The sequence below is a fragment of the Schistocerca nitens genome, chromosome 1 (genome assembly GCF_023898315.1).
Source record: "Schistocerca nitens isolate TAMUIC-IGC-003100 chromosome 1, iqSchNite1.1, whole genome shotgun sequence".
NCBI lineage: Eukaryota > Metazoa > Arthropoda > Insecta > Orthoptera > Acrididae > Schistocerca > Schistocerca nitens.
The window spans coordinates 415,418,478-415,435,959 of record NC_064614.1 but is presented as its reverse complement, the minus strand read 5'-3'; the positions used below and the strand labels follow the sequence as shown (position 1 = coordinate 415,435,959).

The 17,482-nt window shown below is 44.3% G+C and overlaps 1 protein-coding gene across 3 annotated transcripts in view; it reads right to left on the bottom strand.

Annotated features, from left to right (window-relative positions):
* LOC126249890 (beta-glucuronidase-like) overlaps positions 1-17,482 on the bottom strand; it is a 469,370-nt gene that overhangs the window by 325,674 nt on the left and 126,214 nt on the right. The window contains exon 1 of one of the 3 annotated variants that reach the window (XM_049951514.1): positions 3,497-3,526. The exons of the other annotated variants lie outside the window; for them this stretch is intronic. The gene's annotated coding sequence lies outside the window, so the exon portion shown is untranslated. Of the gene's footprint in view, positions 1-3,496; positions 3,527-17,482 lie in introns of those variants that run through there. 3 annotated transcript variants of the gene reach the window in all.

The window sequence follows — 17,482 nt, the reverse complement described above, 5'->3', positions numbered from 1 at the left end:
ACTGAACATTTTGAGGTACCTGTTGGTAAAACCATCACGAGTAAAAATTAAGTTGAGATGGGAAAGGCTCGACCTTTCCCCAAATTATAGGCTTAGAAGAGGCACCATCTGCTTAGTATGAAAACGAAAATGAATAATACACGCTAGTGGATTGTGGCACTAGTTACATTCCACACAAGTCTAGGAGAAGGTGGATAGCAAAAGGAATACACAGAACTCGAAAATGTGTCGTAGTATTAAAAATACTAGGTTTACAAAGCCATAAGAAAATGGATTAACATTTTAGAGAAGCCATAGATTTGGAAGTCATATTTTGTTCCATTCAAGAGACACTAGCTTTATTTTTTCATGGAAATTATAAACAAACCATAAACTCAGAAACGGTTGAGCATCAACGTCTCATGTGGAAGAACACCTTAGATGGAAGTCGTCACATTATAGTTGATAAATATAGCTTTGTCCTACATCTTGTAATAATATAATCGTTGTAAATGCTTGCTTTAATGAAATGTGTGATTAATAAAATTTCAGGGAACCGGCTAATACCTGTTTAGGAATTACATGGACAACTTTAGTAAATGCTGTATTACCATACGACTTTGCATGTGTGCTGCGTTTTGCGGTTAGTCACATCTGACAATGATCTTGTTTAACGGAAAAATAACATTCGTGTTTCTTGCTTTCATTTATTTTATGTTTTAAGCTGATGACGTATAAATTGCAAAGTGTTCCATTCTGGAGTAGTCATGTCAGCTCACATTCAAGAATTACTTTTATTAAGCATGACCGGTTACGACGGTTTACATTATCAAGAAAGTGAGCATCACCATCAGCAATAAAAAATATTAACTTAAATGGGAGATTCCTACATCTACAACTTCTTTACAAGATATTCTTCCAAGGGGGAATATCGTCAGAAAACTACGTCCGATGCACTGACAAGTTATGCCAGTGTTCACCCAAATGTACAGTCAGGTCGAATCACAATGCATCGTCCTGAAGTGGAACAAACGTTTGTTTACGTTTGTGGCTGCCACAGTTAATCCGCTCTCTCTTGTACAGCGGTGCTCTCCGATTGTCCCCACAGACAATTAGCATTGTAAGCGAAGCGTGCCCCTCTTTCCGTGGTGGACGTGGTCTGTCTACAGAAACAGTTCATTTCACGCCGTGTTCACGTATGTGTCTCTTACACCGTTAACGGAGAAGAGTGGACCACGTGTAACACCTTAACATACGATACTAGACATCTCTATGAACACATCAGCATCTCACAAGTCGAAGTGGAAGAACAATAGCTACCAAATCTACTCTGAAGTAAAACGTGATGTATTGTGTGAACTATTTTTTATTAAATTGGACGGCATTTGGTAAAAATAAATACTACCAATTGCTACCACCTATCCAGAAAGATTATACGGTCCAAATTATGCAGAACAGTCAAGTCCATATCTCAGGTAGTCATTATCTCTTTTTACTAAGGTGTGATCTAGTTCATAATAGTTAGGTGGAGAAGTGCTGCACAGCTCTCATAGATAGATTCGTATGACACTAATGCGTATGTGTCTTCACTTGCTGAAGGCAAACAAAACTAGGAAATACTTGTTCCAGAAGGAAAAAAAAAAAAAAAAAAAAAAACATTGTGCGTTACATATTGTCAATGAAAATGCTTCAAATAATAAGACGTTGATCGAAACTAAACGTTAACGTTATAAATGAAGTGTATTAATTATATGTGACAAGCAGACGTAGTCATTTGGTGAGAAAAATGCTCCCTAACAAAATAGGCTGTGAAACGTTGAGGTTTGTGTCACATACGATCAAGTGGAGCTATTCCACGACAGTATACACGTGACTGTTTCTCTTAATTGGTTTCCCTACAATTACAAAAGTAATCTGACCGTCTGCGGTGTGCAGTGAGACATGGAACTCTTAACAGGCTAGCTCGTGGTGTGAATCTTTTCCAAAGCTACGTAGTTTTAGAGAACTGAAGCTGATATTTACTTTCGTTTTCCCTGTTGTTTATGACACAAAATTGGTTTACAAAAGGTTCAAATGGCTCTGAGCTCTATGGGACTTAACTTCTGAGGGCATCAGTCCCCTAGAACTTAGAACTACTTAAACCTAACTAACCTAAGGGCAGCACACACATCCATGCCCGAGGCAGGACTCGAACCTGCGACTGGAGCGGTCGCGCGGCTCCAGACTGTAGCGCCTAGAACCGCTCGGCCACTCCGGCTGGCCAAAATTGGTTTTGCACGGGATGATTTTGTCCGATGAAAAGAAAAACAACAACAGTCAAATCTCTCTCAATAAAACGACGTATTTTTCATTATTATTCCCATTCATTCGTTAAGCTACGCATAGTCAAGAAACGCTAAGATAGTTGTAATCAAGAAAAAAAATTCATTAACCGAGAATCTAGTTTGAACTGCATTCTGACAACTAGTCGACCCACAAGTTTCAATTATGGTCCTTAGAAGAAAATTAAAGGAGACCCCTCACTCTGACGCTGCAGCTTTGAAGATGTTCGTAAGTCATGTGCAATTTTTTGGAGTTTTTGTGGTAAGGTCTTATGGTACCAAACTGCTGGGATCTTCGGTCCCTAAGCCTACACCCTACTTAATCTAACTTAAACTAACTTACGCTATGGACAACACACACACTCATGCCCGAGGGAGGACTCGAAGCTTCGACGGGGTGAGCCGCACGGACCGTGACAAGGCGCCCTAGACCACGCGGCTACCACGCGCGGCAATCATGTCCAAGAAATCCACCCTAAATACTTGAAAATGTCGACGAGAAAAGTACAGATCATAAGACATCAGTAAAATTGTGAACCAATTACTTTATTTATAAGGTTTCGCTGTAATAATATCTTTGCGTTAAGTTACATGTCGGATGAAAAGGAGAATAATAATCTGAAATGTAAATCGCAGCGAAAAATAAGTTATGTTGAATATTAGATAGCAAAATGAGTATGTGAGTGTAGTCATTACAATATTCCTCTACCAACCTGCAATTAAGTCTATCGAAATGAGGAAAGCAAACAGAATATTTCACCGAAATATTCGTGGAAAGTGCACACTCATGTAAAATTTTACTTTGGATGGGAGTCGAGCCCGTGGTAGATGATCGCTTTGCTACAGAGCCACACGGTCCATGGGAAAGACGACCTTGCGGTAGAGTAGAAAACTTCAAAGTCGATTTTCTCGACAATTCCTTAGAGTTGCATCTTAATAGTTTGGTTGAGAGATACGAGTCTTGAACTTCACAAAAACAAAAAATACAAAAAACCGATTGACGTATGGTCTCCAGACACATACTAGTATGTGACTATTACGGACTAATGAACAATATGTACTGAACAGTGAGTGTGACAGACGGAGAGAAAGAAGAGAAAAACGAGGTCGGGGCATGTGTTAGTTGAGCCCCAGTGCCTGTAGGCCAGAGGTAAACAATATAGGTCCGAGCACGCAGCCGCGCGGAGCGGACTCACCTGTGGCCCGGGCTGGGAGCGCGCGGCGGCAGTGAGTGTCGCCGGCAGACTGAGCGGCTCGTGGAGAGCACCGCCGCAGCCTTGGCGGCCAGCTGGGACCAGCGGCGCTGAGCCGCGCCAGCCTTGACATCGGGGCCGCCCAGTAATGACGCTGACGTCCCCGTGGGTGGCACGCCACGCGGACTTGCACTAGCACCGGACAATGGCCCCTAGCACTGGGTGGAGCTGACCAGCGGCCTAAACGTCTGCACGTCTACTGTACCCACGTGTATGCTCCGCTGGCCACCTTCTGGTTTACAGCAGAGAGTACATTGCGTACCAATATCACAATCCACGCGTCGTCTTATAGTTCGAGAATGGTGCGCAGTAAGAACGATTACTGGTCAGATGTCAGCCAGAATGTCTCCCTGCTTTTTTTTTTTTTTTTGTCCCGCGAGGAACACTGAGGTCACAAACGTCGTGAGGTACCTCCTAATATCGTGTCGGACTTCCTTTAGCCCGGCGTAGTGTAGCAACTCGACGTGGAATGGACTCAATAAGTCACTGGAAGTTCTGCAGAAATATTGAGCTATGATTCCCCTATAGCAGTCCATAATAGCGAAAGTGTTCCGGTGCAGGATTCTGAGCTCGAACTACCTCTCGATTACGCCTCATAAACGTTAGATGGGATTCATGTCGGGCGATCAAATGATCAAATTATTGCACGAATTGTCCAGAATGTTCCTCAAATAAATCGCCAACAATTGTGGCCCTGTGACTTGCCGCACCGTTGTTGGGGAACAAGAAGACCATGAACGGCTGCAATAGGTCTCCACGTAGCCGAACGTAACCATTTCCAGTCAATGATCGGTTCAGTTTGACCGGAACACCCAATCCATTCCATGTAAAAACTACTTACACCATTATGGAGCCACACCAGCTTGCACAGTGCCTTGTTGACAACTGGGTCCATGCCTTCGTGGGGTCTGCGCCACACTCGAACCCTACCATCGGCTCTTACCAACTGAAAGCGGGATTCATCTGACCATGCCACGGTTTTCCGGTATTCTAGAGTCCAACCGGTATGGTTACGAGCCAAGGAGAAGTACTGCGGGTGATGTCGTGCTGTTAGCAAAGGCACTCCTGTCGGTCGTCTTCCACCATATCCCATCAACGCCAAATTTCGCCGCACTGTCCTAAAGAATACGTTCGTCATACGCCCCACATTGATTTTTGCGTTTATTTCATGCAGTGTTGTTTGTCTGGTATCACTGAGAACTCTACTCAAACGCCGCTGCTCTCAGTCGTTAGGTGAAATTGTCAGCCACTGTGCTGCGTGGTAATGTCAGAAATTGACACTGTTGATCGAGAAATATTGAATTCTCTAATATTTCCCAATGTGATATGTCAAAAGCGTCTAGCTCAAATTACCATTCCACGTTCAGTCTTTTAGTTCCCGTCGAACGGCTATAATCACGTCGGAAACCTTTTCACATGAATTACATTCATACAAATGACAGCTCTGTCCATGCGCTGCCATTTTATACCTTGTGTACACGTCACTACCGCCTACTGTATACGTGCATATTGCTATCCCATGATTTTTGCCACCTCAGTTTATACAGAGTGGTCCATTGATAGTCACCGGGCCAAATATCTCACGAGATAAGCGTCAAACGAAAAAACTACAAAGAACGAAACTTGTCTAGCTTGAAGAGGGAAACCAGATGGTGTGTTGTTTTTTGCTTTCAATGGTGAATTTCTTGTCATTCATTTGTGTATGTTTCACCGATAATGATAACTGTGAGTAAGATAGCAAGGTCTTGAAGGGCTTTCGTATCGTGACTGTATTTTTGGCAACTGTTTAATTTGATTTCTTGTTTATCGGTCTGGTGAAAACTTATGCCAAGTTTACTAATTTCCGCCTGTGGTCCGGAAGTTGGTTTGAAGGTAAATCCGTTGGTAAATCTTTACTGGACCTAACTTTTAACTGATCTTGCGTTGAACTAATCCCATTATTAAATCGTTTCTTGTGTGCTATAAACTGTATTACCATAGACAAGGAGACAGGGCACATTCTGTGGTCGAGGGGTAGGCACGGTTGCTGCTTTGCGCGTGGCGTCTTGTCACTCGCTATCATTTCTCGCGTTAGTACGGGCGGCGTGAGATTTGTTTGCTCGCGGTTGTACGGCCGCTAGTCAGCTGTGCCTGCTCCCTCTTCAGGGTGTGCCGTGTTTCGTAAGGCGTTCGCCGACTTTCAGTCGCTGTTACTCCTGTGTTGCTGTCGGTCGCTTACCGAAACGTTAGTCTGTTTTAGCACGGTGACCACTGGGCCGTGACGATGTCGGTTGATGACCAGCGTTGGGGCGGTCGTCCACTCTGAGTGGCTTCGATCGCTTAGACTTGGCAGTTACCTTCTGGTTAAACAGATCAAACTTGTTTATTTGCTGTAAATTCCTAAGTAGTTTGCGAGAAAAGTTGTAACTCAGCTTTTCATGATTTTACACAATTCAAGCATTTTGGTAAGGCATTTTCCTATCTATGTTTTATTTAAATGAGAATTCTTTATTGGGGTTATTCACCTGTTGAAGCTTAACATAAAATTTGTAACTTAGCTTTCATGATTTTACTTAATTTAAGCATTCTTGTAAAGCAGTCCTTTATCTACGTTTTATTGATTGGTAATTCTTTATTGGGATTATTCAATGGTTGAAGGTTAACATATGTTTGTAACCAAGTTTATGTCCTTGCTTAATTGAGATTTGTTAAGAGCCTTTATTGCTGGAAGATCATTAAAGGTTTGGTGCTTGTAATTGTGAATACTGTTGTCTGTCTATGTCGTGGGATACCCTTCCACTTCCACAGCCAAGCTGTCCTACCACCAGTGCACACAGTTCCAACGTTCCTGGAAAGAAAGTTTAAATTTTTACGCTTTCAATGTGAGAACCATGTGTTACACGACAAATATCAAAACGGTGGCACATTTCCTGCCACATGCGGAGCAGTTGATCTCTCCTTATCGAATTCACAAATTCAACGATGCCATGTCGCAGACTTTGAAGAGTGCAGGCGTGGGGGAGGGGGGGTGGAGGTAAAAATGCGATATTTTACGTAACCCCACAGATAAAAGTCACGAACTGTGAGTTCTGGAGACGTGGGAGACCACCGGCGATGATGTCCATCTTCTACTCCACCTCTCCCAAACCAGCGTTCTGTAATGGTGTCATTCACGTCACCTCGGACGTGCTTAGAGAATTTCTCTCAGTACGTTAATGAAACGCCAGGGATGCTGCAGTAGACGCACGTGTGTCTAGTAAACGGAGACAAGAAAGTCGACCGTGTAAAAGGGGCTTAAGTAAGCATAGAACAGCGTATTCGTCGCTGAGACGCCGTCCCTCCGGTGTCCGTCCCAGGAGCGGCGAGCAGTGCGGGCGTGGCAGCGGGCGGCGCGCCTTTGAAGTGAAGTGCGCTCCGCGCCATACGAGACCCGTGTCCTAAGCCGGGACCGCCGGCCGCCGCTGCAGTAGCCAGCCGTGCGGCCGTGACGCGATGCGGGCACCGCCGCGCTGTCCCAGGCTCGAGGATTCCGTCTGCGTCGCCCGGTGGAATTCTCCGCAGGATCTACTTGCCGCCCAACAGTTTTGCTATCTCCGCCGGAGCCAGTACGGAACCGACAATGCCAAAAAGTACTAGTGTGCGCGCCTTTAAAATGTGCCGAGCGCCGTAGCTGTCGCCGTTTGTTGTGAATTTAATGACTGGATCACATCCGAATACCTTATGTACTGTTCCAACTGCGAAACAAATCGGACGGACATCTCCACGTGCGCTGTTTGTGGATGCGTGAAGCGCATACCGTCTAGGACGGTAAGTGCGGAATGATCAAAGAGATTTCAGGGCCACCACAAAGAGTGTCAGTACGTTAGGTTATGTTCGGAAACAGTCAGTATAGATCGTTTCGAAACGATTCGTCCGATTTCACACGGCTTCTGTTCTACATGAGTGAACATTGGAATGAATTTTAATTTCTGCTTCTACATCCATACTCTGCAACCCACTGTGAAGTGCATGACAGACGATACTTCCCAATGTCCCACTTACGAGAGATTCTTCCCGTTCCATTCACGTATGGAGACCGGGAGAATGATTGCTTAAATACCTCTGTGCGCACTGCGATTAGTCTAACCTTGTCTCCGCCGTCCCTACAGCAGCGATACGTAGAGGGTTCTAATATATTCCTAGATTTATCATTTGAAGCTGGTTCTTAAAACTTTGTAAGGCCGGCCGCAGTGGCCGAGCGGTTCTAGGTTCTTCAGTCTGGAACCGCGGGATCGCTACGGTCGCAGGTTCGAATCCTGCCTCGGGCATGGTTGTGTGTGATGTCCTTAGATTAGTTAGGTTTAAGTAGTTCTAAGTTCTAGGGGACTGATGACCTCAGATGTTAAGTCCCATAGTGCTCAGAGCCATTTGAACCATTTGAACTATGTAAGTAGGCTTTCTCTGAATAATTTACGTCTAACACGTTGCCAGCTCACTTTCTTCATCATCACTGTGATACGGGCCAAACAAATCTGTGACCATTAGTGCTGCTATTCTGCGTATACGTTCAATAACCCTCGTTAGTCCTATCTAGTATGGGTCCCACACGCCTGTTCAGTACTCTAAAAATGGTTCAAATGGTTCTGAGCACTATGGGACTTAACATCTGTGGTCATCAGTCCCCTAGAACTTACAACTACTCAAACCTAACTAACCTGAGGACATCGCACACATCCATGCCCGAGGCAGGATTCGAACCTGCGACCGTAGCAGTCGCGCGGTTCCGGACTGCGCGCCTAGAACCGCTAGACCACCGCGGCCGGCTCAATACTCTAGAATGAGTCCTAAAAGTGATCTGTATGCACTTTATTTTGTAAACTGATTGCATTTCCGTAGTATTCTACCAACAAATTGCTGTCTTTTACCTAAGACTGACCCTGTGTGATCGTTCCATCTGATGCAGCTACAAATTGTTACACCCAGTATGTATGAGTTGATCAATTCCAGCTGTGACTTCTTGATATTGTAGTAATAGGACGCTACTTTTTTCCCTTTTGTGAAGTGAAAAATTCTACATTTCTGAATATTTAAAGCAAGTTACCAGTCTTTACATCACTTTGAAATCTTATTAAGATTCGACTCAATATTTTAGTTTCAGACAGTACATCCTGCGAAATGTCTTACGTTGTATTAGCATTGTCTTTAAAGTCATTAATATACTGTATAACATGAGCAGCGAGTGTCTCAACGCACTTCCATGGAGCACAGCTGAAGTTACTTCCACATGTGTCGATGATCCTCCATCCGAATTAACATGCTGTGTCCTCCCTGCAATAAACCCTCAGTCCAGTGACAAATTTCGTTTGACACCGCACACGATCGCCCTTTTGATAATAAGAGTAGATGAGGTACTGAGCCAAATCCTTTTCGGAATCTGAGAAAGACTTTCCTGATCCATGGGTTTCAGAATATCATGTGAAGAACTACACAATTTTAACTTTCAAAAGAACTATTCGATTTAACGAGGCTATATCTTTCACACGCAGACACACAGAACCTTGGATTATTTTTTACAGTTACGTTTAGGATCAAAGTTCTCATTTACCTTCCAAAAATCTTCCTCTCCACAGAACACATGGCAAACATCCACACATTAGTTTGGTCCCATACTTTTGCGAGCGTATCAGGAGTTACTGCCTTCACTGCTGTTGCTATGCGATGTTGCAGTTCACCCAAACTTGTTGGAAGAGAAGTGACACAGACGGAGTCGTTTACAAAACCCTAACAAAATATAACATACGGTTTGATCTGGCAACATTGGAAACAATGGTGCAATGCGACATCCGTATGCTCGTTCTTCAGAACCGCTGTTTCGTGCCGGTGCCAGGGCGGTGGTTCAAATGGTTCAAATGGCTCTGAGCACAATGGGACTTAACAGCTATGGTCATCAGTCCCCTAGAACTTAGAACTACTTAAACCTAACTAACCTAAGGACATCACACCACACCCAGCCATCACGAGGCAGAGAAAATCCCTGACCCCGCCGGGAATCGAACCCGGGAACCCTGGCGTGGGAAGCGAGAACGCTACCGCACGACCACGAGCTGCGGGCAGGGCGGTGGCGCCCCGTTTTGCTGCAAAGTGAAATCTCCAGCACGCTCTCGCCATTGTTGAAAAAACTATATTACCAACACATCCAGCGAGGTATGCGTTTCCTATAATTGTCTTTCTCGAAAAACGAACGAGACGTAAGTCTTTCCTCGCGAAACGGCGCGAAACAAATGAAGCTTTGAAGGGCCCGTCTTGTGTTCGACTATGGTTCAAAATGGTTCAAATGGCTCTGAGCACTATGGGACTTAACATCTATGGTCATCAGTCCCCTAGAACTTAGAACAACTTAAACCTAACTAACCTAAGGACATCACACAACACCCAGCCATCACGAGGCAGAGAAAATCCCTGACCCCGCCGGGAATCGAACCCGGGAACCCGGGCGTGGGAAGCGAGAACGCTACCGCACGACCACGAGATGCGGGCTCGACTATGGTACATGCCTGCTGTATTCCTCATATTCTTAAATTTAATCGTTCACTTTTCCAAATAAATGGAACGTAACCTCATAACTGAACACTAAACATTGAGTGACATTGTTTTATTTCATCTCCGCGGCCAGTATGAATTGAAAAAACACTATACGATGTACACTACTGGACATTAAAATTGCTACACCACGAAAATGACGTGCTACAGACGCGAAATTTAACCGAAAGGAAGAAGATGCTGCGATGTGCAAATGATTAGCTTTTCAGAGCATTCACACAAAGTTGGCGCCGGTGGCGACACCTACAACGTGGTGACATGAGGGAAGTTTCCAACCGGTTTCTCACACACAAACAGCAGTTAACCGGCGTTGCTTGGTGAAACGTTGTGATGCCTCGTGTAAGGAGGAGAAATGCGTACCATCACGTTTCCGACTTTGATAAAGGTCGGATTGTAGCCTATCCCGATTGCGGTTTATCGTATCGCGACATTGCTGCTCGCATTGGTCGAGATCCAATGACTGTTAGCAGAATATGGAATCGGTGGGTTCGGGAGGATAATACGGAACGCCGTGCTGGATCCCAACGGCCTCGTATCACTAGCAGTCGAGATGACAGGCATCTTATCCGCATGCCTGTAAGGGATCGTGCAGCCACATCTCTATCCCTGAGTCAACAGATGGGGACGTTTGCAAGACATCTGCACGAACAGTTCGACGACGTTTGCGGCAGCATGGACTATCAGCTCGGAGACCATGGCTCCGGTGGTTACCCTTGACGCTGCATCACAGACAGGAGCGCCTGCGATGGTGTACTCAACGAGGAACCTGGGTGCACGGATGACAAAACGTCATTTTTTCGGATGAATCCAGGTTCTGTTTATAGCATCATGATGGTCGCATCCGTGTTTGGCGACATGGCGGTGAACGCACATTGGAAGCGTGTATTCGTCATCGCCATACTGCCGTATCACCCGGCGTGATGGTATGGGGTGCCATTGGTTACACGTCTCGGTCACCTCTTGTTCGCATTGACGGCACTTTGAACAGTGGACGTTACATTTCAGACGTGTTACGACCCGTGGCTCTACCCTTCATTCCATCCCTGCGAAACCCTACATTCAGCAGGCTAATGCACGACTGCATGTTGCAGGTCCTGTACAGGCCTTTCTGGAAACAGAAAATGTTCGACTGCTGCCCTGGCCAGCACATTCTCCAGATCTCTCATCAAGTGAAAACGTCTGGTCAATGGTGGCCGAGCAACTGGCTCGTTACAACACGCCAGTCACTACTCTTGATGAACTGTGGTATCGTGTTGAAGCTGCATGGGCAGCTGTACCCGTACATGCCATCCAAGCTCTGTTTGACTCAATGCCCAGGCGTATCAAGGCCGTTATTACGGCCAGAGGTGGTTGTTCTGGATACTGATATCTCAGGGTCTATGTACCCAAATTACGTGAAAATGTAATCACATGTCAGTTCTAGTATAATATAGTTGTCCAATGAATACCCGTTTATCATCTGCATTTCTTCTTGGTGTAGCAATTTTAATGGCCAGTAGTGTAAATTATCACTATCACCAAGGGCTTGTAGTAGTTAAGCCCTGCATGGTTTGAAACACAAATGTGGCCACAAAACACGCCACAAAGATATACCAGGAAAGAGTAAATCACTGTTGCGAGGACGAGTAGACTTTCGGGATTACGTGAAAAACTCTTTAGAGAGCGCTTAACGTCTCGAACGAGGATTTCTCCTTACATAAACAACCAGTCTGTTGATACTGCTGCTGCAATGTCGAGAGTTTTGAGCTGTAGAAGGCGCAGTGATGTACTCTCGACGAAAATCACGACACACAGTTGTAACTGAACTGAACTGCACCTGCACTTGCACAGTCCGAAAGAACAGACTCCACGCATTCATATAATTGAGTCGCTTGGATGGAGGACGAACCCACCTTCTTCAATGCGGATGCACAAATACGTCCGACTCCACGCGGGAATCCTGGAGTAGCGAGCATGTACGAAATGGATAGGGACAGCGAACAGGTGTCGCTGGGTGGGAGTGTGGGTCGACTCAGAGGCGTGACGAGATAGTCCGCGGAGTTGCGATAACCACTGCGTCCGCTGGCGCAGTAAGTTAAAGTACTTGGCTAGTAAACGCGCCCTCAAACATTTCCACTCGTCGCCACTGGTTCCGCGTGAAGTTCCGATGCAGCTACGATCACTAAACCGTTTCCTTTCTTCCCCCCTCCACCTTCAATTTGCATCTAATTCACATATTGAAACGGAGAACCCAAATCGGTTTTTGTTGCTGTGTTATAGCGACCTTCGTCGCCCCCTTAGCTAAGTGGTTAGCACATCTGACTGCCATGCAGCGGACTTCGGTTCGATTCCCGGTCGGTTAGGAGATTTTCTCCACTGGAGGACTGATGTTGTGATGTCGTCATCACCATTTCACCATCACCGAGACGCAAATCGCTCCATACGGCGTCAAATGAAAAGACGTGTGACTCGTCACCTTCTCCAGGTAGGGATTCGCGGCCATCAATGCCATACCTTTTATTTTTTTTAATTTTTTTTTTTTTTTAGCCGCATCGACACGACACTCGTCGGGTAGTGAACGAGTCAGCGAGCAAGCTGCATCTGGGTGACCTCCACCGGAAATCACGCACAGAAGACAACTTACAATTGGTGTCAATTTAAAATTTACCTCACATTTCCATTTTCAATCATGTAGAAGAAGATATAGTCTGTGAAATCGGATGAATAGTCTTGAAACACCCAGAACATACAAACCAGAATATGCTTTGTATTATGCGTCTTCCACAGCGAGGCTACAGCCATTGCAAGAAAGGAACCATAGTGCTTTGATACAATGGTAGTTTTCAGCATGCAAACGTAACACGTTGTATCCAAAATTGATAATATCATGAAACTGGGCAGTGCACATGTAAACAGAAGTGGTATACCATGACCGGAAGCAATTACATCATTACAACCCAAAAAAATGACTAGATCACAGTTCAAAGGCTAACTTCCTGTTATATAAAATTGTAACAGTTCGAATACAATGAGTTTTATCGAGAGGGAAAACTTCTGTCCACAAATCAGCACGGATTTAGAAAGCATAGCTCGTGAGAAATTCAGCTTGCCCTTCTCTCACATGAGATCCTGCAAACCTTGGATGAAGGGCAACAGGTGGATTCCATATTCTTAGATTTCCGAAAAGTGTCACTCTGCCGACTGCTAACGAAAGTAGAAGCATACGGTTTAGGTTCACAGATACATAAGCGGCTGGAAAACGTCTTAAGTAACGGAGACCTGTATGCTGTCCTCGACTGCGAATGTTCATCAGAGAGAAGGGTATCGTCAGGAGTGTGTCAGGGAAGTGTGACAGGACCGCTTTTATTTTCTATATACATAAACGATCTGGCGGATAGGTTAAGCAGCAGTCTGCGACTTTTCGCTGATGATGCTGTTATGTGTGGGAAGGTTCATCGTTGAGTGACTGTAGGAGGATCAAGATGACTTAGACCACATTTCTTGTTGGTGTGAATGGCAGCTAGCTCTAAACGTAGAAAATGAAAGTTAATGCTGATGGGTAGGAGAAAAAAAACCGAAATGTTGGAGTACAGCGTTAGTTGTGTGCTGCTTGACATAGTCACGTCGATTAAATATATAGCTGTAACGTTGCAAAGCTGTGTAAAATGGAATGGGCGATTAAGAAATAATAGCAATAGGGAAGGCGAATGGTCGACTTCGGTTTATTCGGAAAATTTTAGGCAAGTGTGATTCATCTGTAAAGGAGACCACATGTAAGGCACTAGTGCGCCACGTTGCTGAGTACTGTTCGAGTTTTAGGTATTCGCACAAGGTTGAATCAAAGGAAGAAATCGAAGCAGTTCAGAGGCAGGTTGCTAGATTTGTTACCGGTAGGTTCGAACAACACGCAAATAATACGGAGATGTTTTGGAAGCTGAAATGAGAATCACTGGAGGAAAGGCGGAGTTCTTTTAGAGGAGCACTACTGAAATAATTTAGCTAACCGGCATTTGAGGCTAACTGCGAAACGAACGTTCCTTTTTGCGTAACGACCATGAAGATAACTATAGAGAGATCAGGGCTCGTAGAGAGGCATATAGACAGTGGTTATGAAGGGGTACCCTCTCCCACGCACCATACGGTGGCTTACGGCGTATGTATGCAGATTTGTAGATGTAGATGTAGAATTATGAAATGTTTTTTGCAGTCCAGTAGGTAAAGAAGTGTCAGCACTTGCCTTACCAGTGTTTCATAAGACGAGTTGCGGAAGGGTCGGTATACCTCTCTGAAATACCATATAATAGCTTTTTGTGACATAGTGGAGTAGAGAAAGTGGGGAATCGTGTGCTCACTCTAGAATTCGCAGACCTAGAAAGGAGGAAAGTGCATGGCCACAATCTGGCGATCTGCCATCCCTCACGCGTCTGCTCTCCACCCTGTCGCCCCTCCTGTAGATCACACCCCCAGAACACAATTTATCCCTTAATACGGTTCTACTGCACTTCGATGCGCTTCACACACTTAATATTTGTGCTAACGTACTTCGTTTAATAATAAACATCAATTTTATACCATTAACCACTAATTTTAATATTCTGCGATTTTTACGTTCCTTCCAAATCTGAAACTATTAGTCCTTGAGAAAAAAATGATAGGACCTTTTTTGTAGGAAATTTAGTGCATTTTCATTTTGTACTGGGATACATTTTCGCTAGATCCTGCAGTTTTCGAAATAGTCACGAAAAACATAAAAAAGTGACCCACTCCTAAGCCCACACCCTACTGATCAGGATTTTTAGTGTGTTCTTCTACTCCCCCCCCCTCCCCCCTATGACAGTACGAAAGTTAGTGGCTACACGGATTTTTTCCCCTAGTCGAACTTTTTTGTTCTTCGTTGACTGGGCTATTAAGTAAGTTCTCACCATCAATAACAGAAATACACTACTACGCTACACAGTCATTTGCTGCAGCCATTTGCACGACACGGTTACACATAGGGCATTATCAACAGGTTGAAGCAAGACACGGTTAGGCACTTCCGCTAACACCTTGATAAGAAAGCAGTGCAGAATGCCAGGTTTATTCCAAGGCTTAGCGCGTGGAAAAAGCACAGTGTAATCCACAGCTCCTACGATCACAGGCAAGAAAGCGCAGTAAAACTCATAACCGCTAAATAAATTTTCTGAAACTGATACCTAAGTTCCGCAAGAGGCTCGCATACAATTTCGAACGACTACACATAATGTATCATCAAAAACTGCTACAATGGTCGTCTACCAACACTCTGCAACTGGTGCACCTTGCTTGTGACATGAGAGTGAACAGAATCGGAAGTTATTTGCTTTAGTGTTTAACACTGGATTTCACACGGCTCGCTGAGGCCATGTAGCTATTTTAAAATTTCACACCGTTTCTAGAAATGTAAGTAGGCTCTTAAAATCCCACCGAACTCACTTCGTCTTCCTAGACAGTTGCGTTCTATAAGATTAGTTCTCTGTATAACACTCGTGGAGTGTAGAGGCGTATATACCAAATTCGATTCGATTTTTTAATACCACAAACTAATGAATGAATTGTAAATTCCAAATGTGTGCACAATATGTTTCCCTCAAGACATGTTTCTACGTGACATGTACTTCTCTGCCTTTCATTTTTCAAGCTTCACTGACGATAAGTGTTTGTGAGTCCGCGAATCTGTTACCGAGACACACACACACAGACAATAAGTCACACAGACTCTGGTAAGATGATTTTATTTATTTACTTATTTTCACGTCACGTTCCGAAGGACCAAATTGAGGAGCAAACCTCCAATGTCATGGAACGTCTCAGTACATGAAATTACAACATAAAAGTAATAACAGATAAATATAAATGTTTATGAACACGAAAAAAGTCAGTCCATAAGTTTAAGTAAACGCAATCAATAATACAATAAAAATCAGCTTAATTTTTCAAGGAACTCCTGGACAGAATAGAAAGAATGACCCATGAGGAAACTCTTCAGTTTCGATTTCAAAGCGCGAGGATTACTGCTATGATTTTTGAATTCTAGTGGTAGCTTATTGAAAATGGATGCAGCAGTATACTGCACACCTTTTTGGACAAGAGTTAAGGAAGTCCGATCCACATGCAGGTTTGATTTCTGCTGAGTATTAACTGAGTGAAAGCTCCTTATTCTTGGGAATAAGCTAATATTGTTAACAAGACATGACAGTAAGGAATATGTATATTAAGAGGCCAATGTCAAAATACCCAGACTCCTAAACAGGGGTCGACAAGAGGGTCGTGAACTTACATCACATATGGCCCAAACCGGCCGTTTCTGACCCAAAAATATCCTTTTAGAATGGGAAGAGTTACCCCAAAATATAATACCATGCGACATATGCGAATGAAAATAAGCAAAGTATCCAGAATGAGATTTTCACTCTGCAGCGGAGTGTGCGCTGATATGAAACTTCCTGGCAGATTAAAACTGTGTGCCCGACCGAGACTCGAACTCGGGACCTTTGCCTTTCGCGGGCAAGTGCTCTACCACATAGCTCCATCATTTTTCACCAGAGACGAAGAGGCAATCAATGGAGTGGCATCGTGCAAATTCACTCAAGGAAAAAAAAAAAATCCAAAACCACGCCTTCTGCTGGAAAAGTTATCACTGCGGTGTTTTCCGATTCCGAAGGACTCTTGCTTGTGGACATCATGAAACATGGCTCCATCATTTATCACCAGAGACGAAGAGGCAATCAATGGAGTGGCATCGTGCAAATTCACTCAAGGAAAAAAAAATTCAAAACCACACCTTCTGCTGGAAAAGTTATGGCTACGGTGTTTTCCGATTCCGAAGGACTCTTGCTTATGGATATTATGCCTAGTGGAACCACCATAAATTCTGATGCATATGTAACGACACTGAAGAAACTTCAAGCTCGACTGAGTCGTGTTCGACCACATCGGCAAAAGCAGAATGTTTTGCTGTTGGACGACAATGCACGGTCACTTGTCAGTCAAAAAACTATGGAGCGATCACAAAACTCGGATGGAGAACAATGAAACACCCTCCTTACAGTCCTGACCTGGCTCCATGTGACTATCATCTCTTTGGGAAACTGGAAGACTCTCTTCGTGGAACAAGGTTTGAAGATGATGACTCCCTTGTGCACGCTGCCAAACAGTGGCTCCAACAGGTTGGTCCAGAATTTCATCGTGCGGGTATACAGGCGCTGGTTGTAAGATGGCGTAAGGCGGTTGAGAAGGATGGAAATTATGTGGAGAAATGAAAATATTGTTCCTAAAGGATGTATCTACACACTGTAAAACTTTCAACCATGTAGAATAAAAGATGGATTTTAAAAAAAAGTGAGCATTTCTTTTGGAGTGACCCTCCTACCA